Source organism: Ranitomeya variabilis, chromosome 2, assembly GCF_051348905.1.
Source record: "Ranitomeya variabilis isolate aRanVar5 chromosome 2, aRanVar5.hap1, whole genome shotgun sequence".
Classification (NCBI taxonomy): domain Eukaryota; kingdom Metazoa; phylum Chordata; class Amphibia; order Anura; family Dendrobatidae; genus Ranitomeya; species Ranitomeya variabilis.
In genome coordinates this window covers 443,874,997-443,894,350 of record NC_135233.1, presented here as the reverse complement: position 1 = coordinate 443,894,350, position 19,354 = coordinate 443,874,997, and the positions used below count along the sequence as shown (strand labels likewise).

Here is a 19,354-nt window from a genome sequence, read left to right as displayed (position 1 = left end):
CAAGGAATCTCTGGAGAAGGGGCATATCCGTCATCCTCTTCCCCTCTTGGTGCGGGATTCTTTTTTGTGGCCAAGAAGGACGGATCTTTGAGACCTTGTATTGACTATCGGCTTCTGAATAAAATCACTGTTAAATTTCAGTATCCTTTGCCTCTGTTGTCGGACTTGTTTGCCCGGATTAAAGGTGCCAAGTGGTTCACCAAGATAGATCTTCGTGGTGCATACAACCTTGTGCGCATTAAGCAAGGAGATGAATGGAAAACTGCATTTAATACGCCCGAAGGTCATTTTGAGTACTTGGTGATGCCTTTCGGGCTCTCTAATGCTCCTTCAGTGTTTCAGTCCTTTATGCATGATATTTTCCGGAAGTATCTGGATAAATTTATGATTGTTTATCTGGATGATATTCTGGTTTTTTCTGATGATTGGGACTCGCATGTAGAGCAGGTCAGGATGGTGTTTCAGGTTTTGCGTGAGAATGCTTTGTTTGTTAAGGGCTCAAAGTGTCTCTTTGGAGTACAGAAGGTTCCCTTTCTGGGTTTTATTTTTTCCCCTTCTGCGGTGGAGATGGACCCAGTCAAGGTCCGAGCTATTCATGATTGGACTCAACCCACGTCAGTTAAGAGTCTTCAGAAGTTCTTGGGTTTTGCTAACTTCTACCGTCGTTTTATCGCTAATTTTTCTAGCATTGTTAAACCTTTGACGGATATGACCAAGAAAGGTTCTGATGTTGCTAACTGGGCTCCTGCAGCCGTGGAAGCTTTTCAAGAGTTGAAGCGCCGGTTTACTTCAGCGCCTGTTTTGTGCCAGCCTGATGTCTCACTTCCCTTTCAGGTTGAAGTGGATGCTTCTGAGATTGGGGCAGGGGCCGTTTTGTCGCAGAGAGGCCCTGGTTGCTCTGTAATGAGACCATGTGCTTTCTTCTCTAGGAAGTTTTTGCCTGCTGAGCGGAATTATGATGTTGGCAATCGGGAGTTGCTGGCCATGAAGTGGGCATTTGAGGAGTGGCGTCATTGGCTCGAGGGTGCTAAGCATCGTGTGGTGGTCTTGACTGATCACAAGAATCTGATGTATCTCGAGTCTGCTAAACGCCTGAATCCTAGACAGGCCCGTTGGTCATTGTTTTTCTCCCGTTTTGACTTTGTGGTCTCGTATTTACCAGGTTCAAAGAATGTGAAGGCTGATGCTCTTTCAAGGAGCTTTGTGCCTGACTCTCCTGGAGTCGCAGAACCAGTTGGTATTCTTAAAGAGGGAGTAATCTTGTCAGCCATTTCTCCGGATTTGCGACGTGTGTTGCAGAGATTTCAGGCTGGTAGACCTGACTCTTGTCCACCTGACAGACTGTTTGTTCCTGATAAGTGGACCAGCAGAGTCATTTCCGAGGTTCATTCCTCGGTGTTGGCAGGGCATCCGGGAATATTTGGCACCAGAGATCTGGTGGCTAGGTCCTTTTGGTGGCCTTCCTTGTCACGGGATGTGCGGTCATTTGTGCAGTCCTGTGGGACTTGCTGTTCTCGTGCCAGCGGCTTGCTCTTGCCCTTGCCTGTCCCGAAGAGGCCTTGGACACACATTTCCATGGATTTCATTTCAGATCTTCCGGTGTCTCAAGGTATGTCTGTCATCTGGGTGGTATGTGATCGCTTTTCCAAGATGGTCCATTTGGTATCTTTGCCTAAACTGCCTTCCTCTTCCGATCTGGTTCCCTTGTTCTTTCAGAATGTGGTTCGTTTACACGGCATTCCTGAGAATATCGTGTCTGACAGAGGATCCCAGTTTGTTTCCAGGTTCTGCCGATCCTTTTGTGCTAAGATGAGCATTGATTTGTCGTTTTCGTCTGCCTTTCATCCTCAAACTAATGGACAAACGGAGCGAACTAATCAGACTCTGGAGGCTTATTTGAGGTGTTTTGTTTCTGCAGATCAGGATGATTGGGTGACCTTCTTACCGTTGGCTGAGTTTGCCCTTAATAATCGGGCTAGTTCCGCTACCTTGGTTTCGCCATTTTTTTGCAACTCTGGTTTCCATCCTCGTTTTTCCTTGGGACATGTGGAGCTTTCTGACTGTCCTGGGGTAGATTCCGTGGTGGATAGGTTGCAGCAGATCTGGAATCATGTGGTGGACAACTTGAAGTTGTCACAGGAGAAGGCTCAGCGTTTTGCCAACCGCCGCCGCGGTGTGGGTCCCCGACTTCGTGTTGGGGATTTGGTATGGCTGTCTTCTCGATTTGTTCCTATGAAGGTCTCCTCTCCTAAATTTAAGCCTCGCTTCATCGGTCCTTACAAGATATTGGAAATCCTTAATCCTGTGTCCTTTCGCTTGGATCTTCCGGTGTCGTTTGCCATTCACAACGTGTTCCATAGGTCTTTGTTGCGGCGGTACGTTGTACCTGTGGTTCCTTCTGTTGAGCCTCCTGCTCCGGTGTTGGTTGAGGGCGAGTTGGAGTACGTGGTGGAGAAGATCTTGGATTCTCGTCTCTCCAGGCGGAGGCTTCAGTATCTGGTCAAGTGGAAGGGCTATGGTCAGGAGGATAATTCCTGGGTGGTTGCCTCTGATGTGCATGCGGCCGATTTAGTTCGTGCCTTTCACGCTGCTCATCCTGATCGCCCTGGTGGTCTTGGTGAGGGTTCGGTGACCCCTCCTTAAAGGGGGGGTACTGTTGTGAATTAGACTTTTTTGGCTCCCTCTTGTGGTCACTAGTGATATGACTCTGGGATTGTCTTTCCTCAGTTTGGCACCCACCTGGGTCGTTAGTCCAGGGGTGTTGCTATATAAACTTCCTGGATTCTCAGTCCAGTGCCTGGCATCGTTGTAATCAGTTCCTTTCTGTTTGCTCCTGTCTGCTGGTCCTGGATCTTGCAAAATTAAGCTAAGTCTTGCTTCCTTGTTTTTTGGTTATTTGCATTGCTATTATTTTTTGTCCAGCTTGTACTAAATGTGATTCCTGATTCTGCTGGAAGCTCTAGGGGGCTGGTGTTCTCCCCCCGGGCCGTTAGACGGTTCGGGGGTTCTTGAATATCCAGCGTGGAAATTTTGATAGGGTTTTTGCTGACCGTATAAGTCATCTTACTATATTCTGCTATTAGTCAGTGGGCCTCTCTTTGCTAAATATCTAGTTCATTCTTACGTTTGTCTTTTCTCCTTACCTCACCGTTATTATTTGTTGGGGGCTTGTATCCAACTTTTGGGGTCTTTTCTCTGGAGGCAAGAAAGGTCTATCTTTTCCCTTCTAGGGTTAGTTAGTTCTCCGGCTGGCGCGAGACATCTAGAACCAACGTAGGCACGTTCCCCGGCTGCTGCTATTTGTGGTGCTAGGATTAGATATATGGTCAGCCCAGTTACCACTGCCCTATGAGCTGTTTTTTTGTGTTTGCAGACTTGGTATGTATTTTTGAGACCCTCTGCCATTGGGGTCATAACAGTGAGTGCAGCTCTGAAGTATAATACAGGATGTAACTCAGGATCAGCAATGTAATATATGTACACAGTGACTCCACCAGCAGAATAGTGAGTGCAGTTCTGGAGTATAATACAGGATGTAACTCAGGATCAGTAATGTAATGTATGTACACAGTGACTGCATCAGCAGAATAGTGAGTGCAGCTCTGGAGTATAATACAGGATGTAACTCAGGATCAGTAATGTAATGTATGTGCACAGTGACTGCTCCAGCAGGATAGTGGGTGCAGCTCTGCTCAGCTGCTGCTCATTGTCCTAATTGTGGGTGCGGTCGCTGCTGAACCTGCTGTGTGCTCCTGAGCTCCTGGGAACCACCACCTCTCCACCCGGGGACCTGCTCTCTCTCTTACCCAGGGAGTGGGTGGGTTTCCTGGGATGAATGAGGGGGCCAAGTCCCAGGCTTCTGCTTCCCGGACCAGGCTGGCGGGGGGCAGAAGGAACCAGCAACCAGCCTGCACATCAGAAGATTCGGGGGTGAGACGCTCCACCAGGAGTCGCAGCAATGTGGCTCCTACTCCCCCCAGGTCTGCAGAGACTCAGAGAAGCCGCAAGGCTTCCATGGAGGAGAAGCCTGCTAGCGTGCAAGATAGCGGTCCTTCCGGAGGAAAGCTGAGTGCTCACGGAGGTGAGGCCGACCTCACTGAGGAGGGTTGGGCGCTGCAGAGACCCCGGGAGTCTGTGTCCACCTATGCCTCCCGGGTCATGAGCCACCTTCGTGAGTACGAAGATGCGAGTAAGACCCTGAGAAGGCTGCGGGAGGAGCTGCGCTGCACAAGCGCAAAAGCTGCAGGCGCCTCCAGACCCAGGAAGACGCAATTCCAGGCGGAGGTAAAGATCCTGAAGCTTGAACTTAATGACCTGGAGGTAAGAAAAGCATTTATTCGTGAAAAAAGTGGACCATTTAAAGAAAAACTTATAAATGAAGACCGATTCAGAGAAATGGCTGATAACAGAGAGCAAAGGCAGATGGGGCTGCAGCCTGAGAGCCAGGTGGATGATGATGATGATGATGAGAAGGAGGATGACCAGCAGAAAGCCCCACCTGGCAGTCTGCTTAGTCACTCACAGGCCACGTGCAGCGAGCTCCCTGCTGGACAGGCGACAATGACATCTCGTTGCAGTTCTGCTAGCTCTGGGGAGGACAGTGACAACATTGGCCAGGGGGGGGGCGCTAATGGCAGAGATCAAGCTCCTGGAGTCCCCAGTGTGCCTTCAGAACTTCCATCTTGGTGATGATTTACCAGAGGAGGCACCTGGGGGCCAGAAAAAAAAAAGGCAAAGAAAACCACCAAGCCAAAGCTGCAGGAAGCGGTAAGCTATGTGTATGCCCCCCTCCCTGTACCCCCTGAGTCGGCTGCAGGGTCAGCTCGCTGTATAAGCCCCGTTGCCCAGCCCAGCCCGGGTTCTGCTGTGGATCCGGTGCAAAGGCACGGGGAGATTACAAAGCAATGTAGTGAGGCGCAGAGCTCCGTCTCTGCTTGTAGTAGCGGGGACGTAGCAGCAGGTACATCAGCCGAGAGGCTGGACAGTGAGGGCGGCCCGGCGGCAGGCGAAAAATCAGGCCACGACACTGTGGTGCGCTCCCCAGTGGGAGGGGGGAGCAGCCCGGTGTCAGGGGCAGCTCCGGTAGCCTCGGTGCCCCTGAATGCTGTTGCCGCTGATCACTTAGTTGAGAAGCGGCGGCAGTGTGAGGGGGTTACCGGGGCTGGGCGTTCTGGTCCTCCCACTAAAGTCCTGTTCTGTGTTGGCGTCGCTGGTCAACAAGATGCTGATATGAAGGATCAGCGGCGCGCCACAGCGGCGAAAGATCAGCGGCGCCTGGTGTCAGCAGTAAAGCAGCAGAAAATATCATCTGATGATGCGGAGGGCACACGTAAGACCAGGGGTGAGGTCGCCTCCAGTTCTGTGGAGGAGACTCAGCCCCTTGTGCCTGATGATGCGGAGGTCAAAATGTCCCCCCCCTGTTGTCATTGGTCCAGCAGGAGTGAATTTGGTGGTGGGTATGGATGAGGAAAAGTCTTTGTCTAGTGGTGTGGTTGCTGGTTTGGTAGAGGGTGAGGGGGTTATGGAGGTGGGTAATGGTGATGCTGTTGGTGTGGATGTGGTCACTGGTCCGGTTGCCCCCCCAGTGGTGGCAGCACCTATCAGGAGTTTTGCCGCTGTCACCTCCGGGGGAAATAGGGCATCCTCCTCGTCTCTGGGCTCTGGGGACGGCATGTTGCAACGGCGTCTCCTGGAGGCTCTAAAGAAGGGAGAGAGATCACTAATGGTAGAGGGTCGAGAGGTTGATCTATCCTTCTGGATAGAGAGGCATGGCCTCGGGGCCTTCCGAGAGCAAAGAGGGGGGGATACAGTGTGGTCCCTCCCAACAGCTGGGCCAGGTAGTGTGCGTAGGAATGTGGTCCGTCTTCGGTGGAGGGGCAGTGATGCGTGTCCTCCAAGGTCTAAAGTTGTGGAGCTCCTGCTGAGGATGGGCTTCAAGGCGATTGACATCTATGCCTTGATACATCCCTATTCCACACCTGAGTTTGATGTCAGCTTTGTTCGGCCGGAGGGGCTTGAGCTCTTCTGGTCGAACTATGAGTTGGCAAAAAATGAGCCTGGCTGGCGAGACTTTACCGTTCAGGTGGTGTCTCGCCAAAACCAAGTCAAGAAAGTGACCGTGATGACTTGTAACGAGTCGCTTTCTTGTTACGACATCATGACGTGGCTTGGCCGGTATGGAGAGGTGGTAGAAATGCCAAAGAAAAACCGTGACGAGTTTGGTATCTGGTCAGGGGCCTGGACGTTTATGGTAAAACTTAAGCGTTCAGGGGGTACCGTTGCCCACATACCATCATCTGCCTTCCTGGGTAGGGATCGTATCCTGGTCTTCTACCAGGGGCAACCGAAGCTCTGTCACAGGTGCGGCGACCCCACACACTTCAGCGCAAACTGCACTGTGCAGAAGTGTGCATTGTGTGGGGATATTGGCCATCTTGCTGCATCTTGTGTGGAGATTAGGTGCCACCTGTGTGGTGAGTTAGGTCACCCATTCAGCCGTTGTCCTCGCTCCTTCGCTAACGCAGTCGTGACCCCGGTGGGAGAAAGCCGTGAGGCTGATTCTGCTCGGGAAGGGACTAGCAGGGGTGAGGGAGCTGAGGGGCCAAGGAAGAAAAGCAATAAAAAGACGCCTGCCCAGCTAAGGCGTCTAGACAAGCGCAGACAGGATAGGGAGCTGGGCGAGCCTCGGGCTACTGGGGCGGCTCCTGTCCTGGACGCCAGTCTTGCTGCTGAGGCCCCGAGGGATGATGAGTTGGATGAAGAGGTCAGGAGGATCCACAGGGAGGAAAGTGCCACTGCCTCAGAGTCCTCCCATTATGAAAGTATAGATGAGGATAATAGGCAGTGGCTAGAGAACAAGCGTAAGCTCGGCACCAAAAAGAAGAGAAAGAAGGGAGATAAAAAATCTTCTCCCGCTCTGACCAAGGTACCTAAGGAAGGAAAAACCGACTCCCCTCTGGTTGGTCTTTCTAACCGGTTCCAAGCCCTTGAAAACATCTCTTCCTCTGAGGAGGAAGCTGAGGGTGAGGTTCTGGCTTCGGCGGGGCTCACAGGGGACGCCGAGTCTCCTTCTTCGGGGAATGTAAGATCCTTGGAGGGAGGGACTGGCCCAGAGTCCGGAGACGAGGACGATAAAAATAAAAAACACATGGGAATGGATACCTCATTGTCATTAAAGAGGGGTAAAGGATTCCTCCTCTGAGGCAGAGGATAAGGGTAGTGGGAAAAAGAAAGCCATCTAACTCAATCACCAATGATGGCGGAACCCACTCCGTTGACGCTGGCGTCCATTAATGTCGCCAGCATAAAGTCAAATACAGCTAGATTTGCGGCCTTTGATTTTCTCAGCCGGGTTGAAGCTGACATTTTCTTTTTGCAAGAGACCAGGCTGCCAAACATGGCAGATGTGTTTAAAGCTAAGAGGGAGTGGAGACTCGGGCCCTCCTATTGGTCTCTTGCGGCCGAGCCGTATAGCGGAGTGGCGGTCCTTTTTACCGCACCGGTGGAATGCCGACGGGTTATTGAGTTAGAAATGGGGAGGTGCCTGATCTTAGATGTCCTCATGAAGGGACAAGAGCTCCGGCTCATCAACATCTATGGTCCCCAATCTAAGTGGGACCGGAAGTGTCTCTTTATGAGGATCAAGCCCTACCTTTTTACAAGTCGGCAGGTTGTCTTTGGAGGGGACTTCAATGCTGTCACGAGGCCCCGAGATAGAGGAGGTTCCAGAGACAAGCTGACTTATGATAGCGTCGCCCTTAATAGTATAGCTAGTGAGGCTCGCCTGGTGGATGTCCACATTCGGCACACCCCAGGCCACGAGGGGTTCACCTATCATAGAGGTAACTGTAGGTCCAGAATAGATAGGTTTTATTTAAAGGAGGAAGCTGTCTCTTCAGCAGTTTCTGTTGTTGAGGTGGAGTTCTCCGACCACTGTTTAATTTTGTTTTCTCTGAATGTTACAGAGACCCTCCGGATGGGAAGAGGCTTTTGGAGGCTCAATTCCTCTCTCTTGGAAGAAGCGGAGATAAGACAGTCCTTTGAGGATTTTCTTCAGAGCCAGGTACCCTTACTGGATCTTTGTAGTAGTAAGTCAGAGTGGTGGGAGATGTTCAAGGAAAGGGTGGCGAGATTCTTCCACCAGCTCTCGAGCCTCAGGAATCTGAGCAGGTACCGCCTGTATCAGGGTCTGAGGAGGAAACTCGAACATCTTGTCTCAACTGGAGGTAGCCGCGAGGAGATCTCCAGAGTGAAATCTTTGCTTATGAGGTGTCAGTACGATAGACACGCATCTTTGGTTTTTGAGAGGGATTACGGGAAGTACCGCTCGCCCGACCCTTACAGAAACTGCAAGATGTCAGTGAATAGTAAAGTAGTTACAGGACTGGTTGACACTACGGGGTCCCTGAGGCGGTCCAGATCAGGGATCCTGGAGGTTGTCAGATCCTTCTACTCGCACCTTTTGGGAAAGAGGGATCTTGATTGGGATGAGATGTCGGCTTTCCTGGCTGAAGCCATCCCCGAACCAGGGGTAGACCCCTCTCTTGACAGTTTGACAGAAATGATCAGGGAAGAGGAAGTTCAGTTGGCAATTGAAGGGCTTGCCCAAAAAAAATCGCCTGGTCCAGATGGCTTAACATCTGAATTCTATAAGACCTTTAAGGACGTTTTGGTTCCCCTCTTGACTGAGGTATTCAATGAGTGTCTTTCCTCGGGCACTCTTCCGAAGTCAATGAGGAGGTCTGCTCTGATCATCTTGTCAAAGGGTAAGGACCCATCTTGCATTGAGAATTGGCGTCCCATAGCGCTTCTCAATGCAGACAGGAAGGTTCTGGCAAAGGTGCTGTTTAATCGGCTGGTGAAATTTGCACCCCGACTCCTTTCGGAGGCCCAGCATTGCTCTGTTCCAGGCCGCAGCACATTTAGTGCTGTGCTCTGTGTCCGAGAGGCAGTGGAGCAGGGTAGGGCTGGTGACTGGAAGGGGTACATGCTGTCACTGGACCAGGCAAAAGCGTTTGATCGGGTTAATCACGAGTACCTCTGGTCCGTCCTTCTGAGATATGGCCTGCCGGGGGGGTTTGTTGATTGGCTTAAGACCTTGTACAGTGGGGCAGAGAGTTTCCCGCTTGTGAACGGTTGGATTGACAGCTCTTTTGAGGTTGGGTTTGGTGTTCACCAGGGTTGTCCCTTGAGCCCGCTGCTGTACGTGTTTGCGATTGACCCTCTTGTTAGGAGGGTGGAGCGTGGACCATTGGCCGGGATTGGGATGGACCAGGCAGCACCGGAGGCCACTCTGAGGGTGGTGGCGTATGCCGATGATGGCACCGTGTTTGTTTCCTCTCACGAGGAGGCAGGGTGGCTGATGTCAGAGGTAGATCGCCACTCGGAGGCATCCGGGTCCAAGATCAACCGGGATAAGTGTGAGAGTCTCTGGCTGGGAGGAGGAGATCCTGGTTTTGATCTCCCGGACACCCTTCCAGGACCCAAAATCTCAGCAAAAATCCTTGGCATCTAATTTGGCCAGGGGGATTACCCCAAACAAAATTGGGACAGCAGGCTAGAGATCGCCACTCAGAAGGTGAACCAATGGAAGGGTTGGTCTTTGACCCTAAGGGAAAGGGTAAACCTGATCAAAACTTACCTGCTCCCTTTACTGATTTATCTGGGCAGTGTGTGCATCTTGCCGGAATCTCTCTGGACTCGGGTCTACAGTTTGTTCTTCCAACTGTTATGGGGGAATTGTTGTGAATTTGCTTTTTGGCTCCCTCTAGTGGTTACTAGTGATTTGACTCTGGGTATGTCAGTCATCCCTTGTATGCTCACCTGGGCCGTTAGTTCAGGGGTGTTGCTATATAAGCTCCCTGGACCTTCAGTTCAATGCCTGGCAACGTTGTAATCAGAGCTAATCTGTTGTGCTCTTGTCTACTGATCCTGGTTCCTGCTAGATTAAGCTAAGTCTGCTTTCTTGCTTTTTGCTATTTGTTTTTGTTTGCATTTTTGTCCAGCTTGTACATTATCTGTATCCTAACCTTGCTGGAAGCTCTAGGGAGGCTGGAGTTCTCCCCCCGGGCCGTTAGACGGTTCGGGGGTTCTTGAATTTCCAGTGTGGATTTTTGATAGGGTTTTTGTTGACCATATAAGTTATCTTACTACATTCTGCTATTAGTAAGTGGGCCTCTCTTTGCTAAACCTAGTTCATCTCTGTGTTTGTCATTTCCTCTTACCTCACCGTTATTATTTGTGGGGGGCTTGTATCCAACTTTTGGGGTCTATTCTCTGGAGGCAAGAGAGGTCTTTGTTTTCCTCTTCTAGGGGTAGTTAGTCCTCCGGCTGGCGCGAGACATCTAGCGACCAACGTAGGCATGTTCCCCGGCTACTTCTAGTGTTGGCGTTAGGAGTAGATATATGGTCAACCCAGTTACCACTGCCCTATGAGCTGGATTTTTGTACTTCGCAGACTTACTTGTTCCTCTGAGACCCTCGCCATTGGGGTCATAACAGTTTGCCAGGCCAGTATTAAATGTTAAATGCATTGCAGAAGCGGGATTATAAGAAAGAAAATTCTGAGTTTTTTTTTTTCCTTTTTCTCATTTTTTTTTTTCTTTTCCCCTTTACCTCTGAGTGGCTTGTGTTTGCTGCAGACATGAATGTCCAGACCTTGATTACAGGTGTGGACCAGCTTACTGCTCATGTGCAGGGCATACAAGATTATGTTTTCAGAAATCCTATGTCAGAACCTAAGATACCGATTCCTGAACTGTTTTCCGGAGACCGATTTAAATTTAGAAATTTCAGGAATAATTGTAAATTGTTTTTGTCCCTGAGACCCTGTTCATCTGGAGACTCCGCTCAGCAAGTGAAAATTGTTATTTCTTTTTTACGGGGCGACCCTCAGGATTGGGCCTTCTCGCTGGCGCCAGGAGATCCGGCATTGGCTGATATTGATGCGTTTTTTCTGGCGCTCGGTTTGCTTTATGAGGAACCCAATCTTGAGATTCAGGCAGAAAAAGCCTTGCTGGCTATGTCTCAGGGCCAGGACCAGGACGAGGCTGAAGTGTATTGCCATAAATTTCTGAAATGGTCCGTGCTGACCCAGTGGAACGAGTGTGCATTGGCTGCAAATTTCAGAAATGGCCTTTCTGAAGCCATTAAGAATGTGATGGTGGGTTTTCCCATTCCCACAGGTCTGAATGATTCCATGGCCCTGGCAATTCAAATCGACCGGCGGTTGCGGGAGCGCAAAACCGCAAATTCCCTCATGGTGTTGTCTGAACAGGCACCTGATTTAATGCAATGTGATAGAATCCTGACTAGAAATGAGCGGAAAATTCATAGACGCCAGAATGGCTTGTGTTACTACTGTGGTGATTCTACACATGTTATCTCAGCATGCTCTAAACGTCTTACTAGGGTTGTTAGTCCTGTCGCCATTGGTAATTTGCAACCTAAATTTATTCTATCTGTAACTTTGATTTGCTCACTGTCATCGTATCCTGTCATGGCGTTTGTAGACTCAGGTGCTGCCCTGAGTCTGATGGATCTGTCATTTGCCAAACGCTGCGGTTTTGTTCTGGAGCCATTAGAAAATCCTATCCCTCTTAGGGGTATTGATGCTACGCCTTTGGCAAAAAATAAACCGCAGTTTTGGACACAGGTTACCATGTGCATGACTCCCGAACATCGGGAGGTGATACGTTTTCTTGTTCTGCATAAGATGCATGATTTGGTTGTTTTGGGTTTGCCATGGTTACAGACCCATAATCCAGTCTTGGACTGGAAGGCAATGTCGGTGTCAAGTTGGGGCTGCCATGGAATTCATGGAGATTCCCTGCCCTTGTCTATTGCTTCTTCTACGCCTTCGGAAGTTCCGGCGTATTTGTCTGATTATCAGGATGTCTTCAGCGAGTCTAAGTCCAGTGCACTGCCTCCTCATAGGGAATGTGACTGTGCAATAGATTTGATTCCTGGCAGTAAGTTTCCTAAGGGGAGACTGTTTAATTTGTCGGTACCTGAACATACCGCGATGCGTTCATATATCAAAGAGTCTCTTGAGAAGGGGCATATCCGTCCTTCTTCTTCCCCTCTTGGTGCGGGATTCTTTTTTGTGGCCAAAAAGGACGGATCTTTGAGGCCTTGTATTGACTATCGGCTTTTAAACAAGATCACTGTCAAATTTCAGTATCCTTTGCCGCTGTTGTCAGACTTGTTTGCCCGGATTAAAGGTGCCAGGTGGTTCACCAAGATAGACCTTCGTGGTGCGTACAACCTTGTGCGCATTAAGCAAGGCGATGAATGGAAAACCGCATTCAATACGCCCGAAGGTCATTTTGAGTACTTGGTGATGCCATTTGGGCTCTCTAATGCACCTTCAGTTTTTCAGTCCTTCATGCATGACATTTTCCGGAAGTATCTGGATAAATTTTTGATTGTTTATCTGGATGATATTCTGGTTTTTTCTGATGATTGGGACTCGCATGTGGAGCAGGTCAGGATGGTTTTTAAGATTTTGCGTGAAAATTCTTTGTTTGTTAAAGGCTCAAAGTGTCTCTTTGGTGTACAGAGGGTTCCCTTTTTGGGGTTCATTTTTTCCCCTTCTGCTGTGGAGATGGACCCAGTCAAGGTCCGAGCTATTCATGATTGGACTCAACCCTCGTCAGTTAAGAGTCTTCAGAAGTTCTTGGGTTTTGCTAACTTCTACCGTCGTTTTATCGCAAATTTTTCTAGCGTTGTTAAACCATTGACGGATATGACCAAGAAAGGCTCTGATGTAGCTAACTGGGCTCCTGCTGCCGTGGAGGCTTTCCAGGAGTTGAAACGCCGGTTTATTTCGGCGCCTGTTTTGTGCCAACCTGACACCTCACTTCCCTTTCAGGTGGAGGTGGATGCTTCGGAGATTGGGGCAGGGGCCGTTTTGTCGCAGAGAGGCCCTGGTTGCTCTACTATGAGACCTTGTGCCTTTTTCTCCAGGAAGTTTTCGCCGGCAGAGCGAAATTATGATGTGGGCAATCGGGAGTTGTTGGCCATGAAGTGGGCATTTGAGGAGTGGCGTCATTGGCTCGAGGGTGCTAAGCATCGTGTGGTGGTCTTGACTGATCACAAAAATCTGATGTATCTCGAGTCTGCTAAACGCCTGAATCCTAGACAGGCCCGCTGGTCATTGTTTTTCTCCCGTTTTGACTTTGTGGTCTCGTATTTACCAGGTTCTAAGAATGTGAAGGCCGATGCTCTGTCTAGGAGCTTTGTGCCTGATGCTCCTGGAGTCGCTGAACCTGTGGGTATTCTTAAGGAAGGAGTTATCTTGTCAGCTATTTCTCCTGATCTGCGGCGTGTGTTGCAGAGATTTCAGGCTGGTAGGCCTGACTCTTGTCCATCTGACAGATTGTTTGTGCCTGCTAAATGGACCAGCAGAGTCATTTCCGAGGTTCATTCCTCAGTGTTGGCAGGGCACCCGGGAATTGTTGGCACCAGGGATCTGGTGGCCAGGTCCTTTTGGTGGCCTTCCTTGTCAAGGGATGTGCGGTCATTTGTGCAGTCCTGTGGAACTTGTGCTCGAGCTAAGCCTTGCTGTTCTCGTGCCAGCAGGTTGCTCTTGCCCTTGCCTGTCCCGAAGAGACCTTGGACACACATCTCTATGGATTTCATTTCTGATCTTCCGGTGTCTCAGGGCATGTCTGTCATCTGGGTGATATGTGATCGTTTCTCCAAGATGGTCCATTTGGTTCCTTTGCCTAAGCTGCCCTCCTCTTCTGATCTGGTTCCTGTGTTCTTCCAGAACGTGGTTCATTTGCACGGCATTCCTGAGAATATTGTGTCGGACAGAGGATCCCAGTTTGTTTCCAGGTTCTGGCGATCCTTTTGTGGTAGGATGGGCATTGATTTGTCGTTTTCGTCCGCTTTTCATCCCCAGACTAACGGACAAACGGAGCGTACTAATCAGACTCTGGAGGCTTATTTGAGGTGTTTTGTCTCTTCTGATCAGGATGATTGGGTGACCTTCTTGCCGTTGGCTGAATTTGCCCTTAATAATCGGGCTAGTTCCGCCACCTTGGTTTCGCCATTTTTCTGCAACTCTGGTTTCCATCCTCGTTTTTCCTCGGGACATGTGGAGCCTTCTGACTGTCCTGGGGTGGATTCTGTGGTGGATAGGTTGCAGTGGATCTGGAGTCATGTGGTGGACAACTTGAAGTTGTCACAGGAGAAGGCTCAGCGTTTTGCCAACCGCCGCCGCGGTGTGGGTCCCCGACTTCGCGTTGGGGATTTGGTATGGCTGTCTTCTCGATTTGTTCCTATGAAGGTCTCCTCTCCCAAATTTAAGCCTCGCTTCATTGGTCCTTACAAGATATTGGAAATCCTTAATCCTGTATCCTTTCGCCTGGATCTTCCGGTGTCGTTTGCCATTCACAACGTATTTCATAGGTCCTTGTTGCGGCGGTACGTTGTGCCTGTGGTCCCTTCTGCGGAGCCTCCTGCTCCGGTGTTGGTTGAGGGCGAGTTGGAGTACGTGGTGGAGAAGATCTTAGATTCTTGTCTCTCCAGGCGGAGGCTTCAGTACCTGGTCAAGTGGAAGGGCTATGGTCAGGAGGATAATTCTTGGGTGGTCGCCTCTGATGTGCATGCGGCCGATTTAGTTCGTGCCTTTCACGCCGCTCATCCTGATCGCCCTGGTGGTCTTGGTGAGGGTTCGGTGACCCCTCACTAAGGAGGGGGTACTGTTGTGAATTTGCTTTTTGGCTCCCTCTAGTGGTTACTAGTGATTTGACTCTGGGTATGTCAGTCATCCCTTGTATGCTCACCTGGGCCGTTAGTTCAGGGGTGTTGCTATATAAGCTCCCTGGACCTTCAGTTCAATGCCTGGCAACGTTGTAATCAGAGCTAATCTGTTGTGCTCTTGTCTACTGATCCTGGTTCCTGCTAGATTAAGCTAAGTCTGCTTTCTTGCTTTTTGCTATTTGTTTTTGTTTGCATTTTTGTCCAGCTTGTACATTATCTGTATCCTAACCTTGCTGGAAGCTCTAGGGAGGCTGGAGTTCTCCCCCCGGGCCGTTAGACGGTTCGGGGGTTCTTGAATTTCCAGTGTGGATTTTTGATAGGGTTTTTGTTGACCATATAAGTTATCTTACTACATTCTGCTATTAGTAAGTGGGCCTCTCTTTGCTAAACCTAGTTCATCTCTGTGTTTGTCATTTCCTCTTACCTCACCGTTATTATTTGTGGGGGGCTTGTATCCAACTTTTGGGGTCTATTCTCTGGAGGCAAGAGAGGTCTTTGTTTTCCTCTTCTAGGGGTAGTTAGTCCTCCGGCTGGCGCGAGACATCTAGCGACCAACGTAGGCATGTTCCCCGGCTACTTCTAGTGTTGGCGTTAGGAGTAGATATATGGTCAACCCAGTTACCACTGCCCTATGAGCTGGATTTTTGTACTTCGCAGACTTACTTGTTCCTCTGAGACCCTCGCCATTGGGGTCATAACAGGAATAGACTGAACCAGGTCAAGAGGGAGGTTACTTACCGTACGAGGAGACTAGGAGGGTTGGGTATGGTCAACCCTGTGGTATTCCTTGTGGATACCTTCATTAAGATCAATATTGCAAACCTCTGGATAGAGAGGGCTCCTCTGTGGGTATTCTCCTGTAGGGGATGGTTTCAGCCTTTCTTCCAGGAATGGGAGACAGGAGGGCAAGTGAAGGATCTTCGCACACCGCATGGACATCTTCCGGCTTACGCTACCTTGGTTCTGAAGGTAATTCGTCGGTGGGGTCTGGGAATGTGGGAGATCAGGACTCTGCCAAGGAAACTCCTTGACAATAGGGTTCTGTTGACCCATTTCCAGAGGCCTCTGGCGCTCAGGGACTGCCCAAGTCGGGATCTTGGGGTGGGTTTACATCTTTTGAATTCTATCCGGATCCCCTCGAAGTTTTGGGACTTGGCTTGGCGCTGCTTCCATGGGAAACTGTGTGTGAGGGACAATCTGAAGTGTAGGAGCTCTGAGGACAGGAATTGTCCTCAGGAGCATTGTGGTACCTTGCTGGAAAGCATGGACCACTTCCTGCTTCATTGTCCCTTCAACACAGAGGTGTACAACAGGGTGGGCGCCTTCATTGGCTGGTCTCGGCTGGCCGGTCTCTCCTATGCGGAATGGGCCTATGGAGCATTCGGAGACCTTGGTGGTCGGGACCGTTGCACCTTATTTCTAGTTAGCACAGTGGTTAGGTATCACACGTGGAACGCATGGTGCTTAGTATCGACGCAACGAAAAATCCTCCCCATGGATGATGTGTTTAGGACCATACTCGGTGACCTGGTGAAGGTGCGCTCTCTGGAGTATGGGAGACTGGGTGCACGGAGGGCCGCGCTCCTCTGGAGGGGCTTTTCTTTTAGTGTGCCCTAGTCTGGTCATCTCCTTTCCTGGTGGTGGGCTACTGCTGACACTGTAGATTTTTGTTTTGTTTGATCATTATACAGTGATGTAGGGCTGCAGGCGCCGAACTTGGGCTTTGTGAGTTGTGATTATTGTGGTGTGTGCTGCTGTATATATTGTATATATTGTATATGGGGATATAGATTTGGGTGTAGGTGTTAGGTTGGGTGGTGGGAAAGGGGGGGAGGTGGGTTTATCTTGTGGGACTATGGGACACTGGGTTGTTTGGGGGAAAACTGGCACTGCCTGATCTGACCTATGGACGTTGGACATGGACTGAGGCATGAGACGCAGGACCAGCTCTCAGGTCAGTGCGGGGGGTTGGGAATGGAGGATAGCTTAGTATTGTATATATTTGTTTAAATTTGTGGCTATTTTATTTAAAACTAAAAAAAAATAAAAATAATAATAAATTAAAAAAAAAAAAAAAAAGAGAAAAAAGTTTATGTATATATTTTTTGTTTGCCATTGTTTATTTTATTTGTTATTATTATTTTGTTTGGTGACCGGACCAGAAGGTCAAAGTAGTTATTCTGTATATACTGTATAATATGTGTGAGAGGAGAGAATGAGCGGCTGCACCAGTGTTCAGTATACTGATTATTTTTTTTCTGGCTGATATTTCTGTTTTGTTTCTGTTATTATTGTTATGTTTTTCATTTTTATAATAAAAGATCTACAGGATGTAACTCATGATCAGTAATGTAATGTATGTACCCAGTGACTCCACCAGCAGAATAGTGAGTGCAGCTCTGGAGTATAATACAGGATGTAACTCAGGATCAGTAATGTAATGTATTTACACAATGACTGCACCAGCAGAATAGTGAGTGCTGCTCTGGGGTATATTACAGGCTGCAACTCAGGATCAGTAATGTAATGTATGTACACAGTGACTGCACCAGCAGAATAGTGAGTGCAGCCCTGGGGTATAATACAGCATGTAACTCAGGATCAGTTATGTAATGTATGTACACAGTGACTGCACCAGCAGAATAGTGAGTGCAGCTCTGGAGTATAATACAAGATGTAACTCAGGATCAGTGCAGGATAAGTAATGTAATGTATGTACACAGTGACTGCACCAGCAGAATAGTGAGTGCAGCTCTGGAGTATAATACAGGATGTAACTCAGGATCAGTACAGCTAATAAGAGAAATGCTAATAGCAAATTTATATATGGTAAATTAGGTAATTGCAAATATTCTCTTGAGTGGTAAAGAAATGCATTGTAACTTTAAGGGTATGTGCACACGTTGCGGATTTCTTGCAGAAAATTCCTGAAGAAAACCGGAAATTTTCTGCAAGAAATCCGCATTTTTTTTTTTGCGTTTTTTTTCCGTTTTTTTCGCGTTTTTTTAGCATTCTGCAAGCGTAATTAGCTTGCAGAATGCTAAAGTTTTCCCTGCGATCTGTAGCATCGCTTGGAAAACTGACTGACAGGTTGGTCACACTTGTCAAACATAGCGTTTGACAAGTGTGACCAACTTTTTACTATAGATGCTGCCTATGCAGCATCTATAGTAAAAGATAGAATGTTTAAAAATAATAAAAAAAATAAAAAAATGCTTATACTCACCCAGACATCTCACCGGCGTCCGTTCCGTATAGCTGGTCTGTGCGCACAGGACCTCCCGTGACGTCACGGTCACGTGAGCGGTCACATGACCGCTCACGACCAATCACAGGACAGTGACGTCATTCGGCGAGGTCCTTCAGCGCACACCAGGTACAGAAACCGAACGGCAGCGTGCGAGGAGGCGGCAAGACATCGAGGGTGAGTATAGGACTGTTTATTATTTTATTTCTTATTTTTTGACCACTTATATCATACCTCCCAACTTTTGAAGATGGGAAAGAGGGACAAAGTTTGCGGCGCGCTTTGCGCGCCGCGGCAAATTTTAGGCCACGCCTCTGACCACACCCATTCATAATTAGTCACACCCATATCCACATCCCAACCACACCCATTTAGCACTGCCGATCACACTGTTTCATATACAATAATTATAAACAAAAAAATATGGCCACACAGTGCCCCATACTGTATAATGGCCACACATGATGCTCCATACTGTACGATGACCACACATGACGCTCCATAATATATAATGACCACACATGACGCTCCATACTGTATAATGAACACACATGATGCTCCATACTGTATGACCGCACATGATGCTCCATAGTGTATAATGACCGCACATGATGCTCCATACTGTATGACCGCACATGATGCTCCATACTGTATAATGAACACACATGATGCTCCATACTGTATAATGACCGCACATGATGCTCCATACTGTATAATGACCCCACATGATGCTCCATACTGTATAATGGCCGCACATGATGCTCCATACTGTATAATGACCGCACATGATGCTCCATACTGTATGACCGCAAATGATGCTCCATACTGTATAATGACCGCACATGATGCTCCAGACTGTATAATGACCGCACATGATGCTCCATACTGTATAATGACCCCACATGATGCTCCATACTGTATAATGACCGCACATGATGCTCCATACTGTATGACCGCAAATGATGCTCCATACTGTATAATGACCGCACATGATGCTCCAGACTGTATAATGACCGCACATGATGCTCCAGACTGTATAATGACCGCACATGATGCTCCAGACTGTATAATGACCGCACATGATGCTCCAGACTGTATAATGACCGCACATGATGCTCCAGACTGTATAATGACCGCACATGATGCTCCAGACTGTATAATGACCGCACATGATGCTCCAGACTGTATAATGACCGCACATGATGCTCCATACTGTATAATGGCCGCACATGATGCTCCATACTGTATAATGGCCACACATGATGCTCCATACTGTATAATGGCCGCACATGATGCTCCATACTGTATAATGGCCACACATGATGCTCCATACTGTAT

General features: G+C 48.8%; 1 protein-coding gene across 4 annotated transcripts in view; it reads left to right on the top strand.

Moving 5' to 3' along the window:
* Window positions 1–19,354, top strand: part of PTPN5 (protein tyrosine phosphatase non-receptor type 5) — a 170,521-nt gene that overhangs the window by 83,228 nt on the left and 67,939 nt on the right. The window contains exon 3 of one of the 4 annotated variants that reach the window (XM_077287170.1): window positions 7,965–8,062. The exons of the other annotated variants lie outside the window; for them this stretch is intronic. The gene's annotated coding sequence lies outside the window, so the exon portion shown is untranslated. The remainder of the gene's footprint in view (window positions 1–7,964; window positions 8,063–19,354) is intronic. 4 annotated transcript variants of the gene reach the window in all.